At 65.1% G+C, this 1024-nt stretch overlaps 1 long non-coding RNA gene across 1 annotated transcript; it reads left to right on the forward strand.

Annotated features, from left to right (window-relative positions):
* Positions 1-6: 6 nt before the first annotated feature.
* Positions 7-1011, forward strand: LOC130588298 (uncharacterized). Its single transcript, XR_008966932.1, has 3 exons — positions 7-95; positions 728-838; positions 929-1011. It is a non-coding gene; the product is annotated as an uncharacterized LOC130588298 (long non-coding RNA).
* The last annotated feature ends 13 nt before the right edge of the window (positions 1012-1024 follow it).

Below are 1024 nucleotides of genomic sequence, written 5' to 3' on the forward strand. Positions count from 1 at the left end.
GGCACGCCGCTCAGGTGCGCAGAGCCGCACATCTGCAGCAACAGCTGGGCCGGGCCCAGGCCAGCTGTGCACAGCTGGAGGCTGCCCGCAGGCAGGTGAGGGGGCGGGGCCACGGGGGGCGGGGCATGGGGATGGCCTGGGGGATAGTGGGGACATCATCGGGGACATCCTGGGGGTTATTGGGGACATCCCAGGGGACATTCTGGGGACATCCCAGGGGACATTCTGGGGACATCAGGGACATTGGGGACATCATTGAGGACACCCCGGGGGACATTGGGGACATCATCGGGGACATCCCAGGGGACATTCTGAGGGACATCGGGGACATGCAGGGGGACATTGGAGACATTCGAGGGACATTGGGGACATCCCAGGGGACATTGGGGACATTCTGAGGGACATCCTGGGGACATCCCAGGGAACATTGGGGAGATTCTGGGGACATACTGGGGGACATCCCAGGGGACGTCCCAGGGACATCCAGGGGGACATCAGGGACACCCTGGGGGACATTGGAGACATTGGGAGCATCATCAGGGACATCCCGGGGACATCCCAGGGACATCCCAGGGGACATTCTGGGTGACACCCTGGGGACATCCAGGGGACATCGGGGACATCCAGGGGACATTGGGGACATTGGGGACATTCTGGGGGACATTGGGGACACCCTGGGGACATTGGGGACATTGGGGACATAGCAGCCATGGGTGACCCCGCGCAGGTGGAGGAGCTGAGCGGGCAGCGGGAGGAGGCGGCGCTCAGCGCTGAGAAATGGCACCTGGAGTTCCGGCACCTGCAGGAGCGCTTCGAGGCCCTGAGCCAGGAGAAGGAGGTGGGTGTGGCTTGGGGACAGCTGGGGACAGCTGGGGACACCCCTGGGGACACACCTGGGGACTGTCCTGACCCTGTGGTGTCCCCGCAGCGGCTGCTGGAGGAGCGGGACGCGCTGCGCGAGGCCAACGAGGAACTGCGCTGTGTGCAGGTGCAGCAGAGCCACCTGAGCCAGGGGGGTGAGTGC

Source organism: Malurus melanocephalus, unplaced genomic scaffold (genome assembly GCF_030028575.1).
Source record: "Malurus melanocephalus ecotype Western Australia unplaced genomic scaffold, MMel_1.1 scaffold_4202, whole genome shotgun sequence".
NCBI lineage: Eukaryota > Metazoa > Chordata > Aves > Passeriformes > Maluridae > Malurus > Malurus melanocephalus.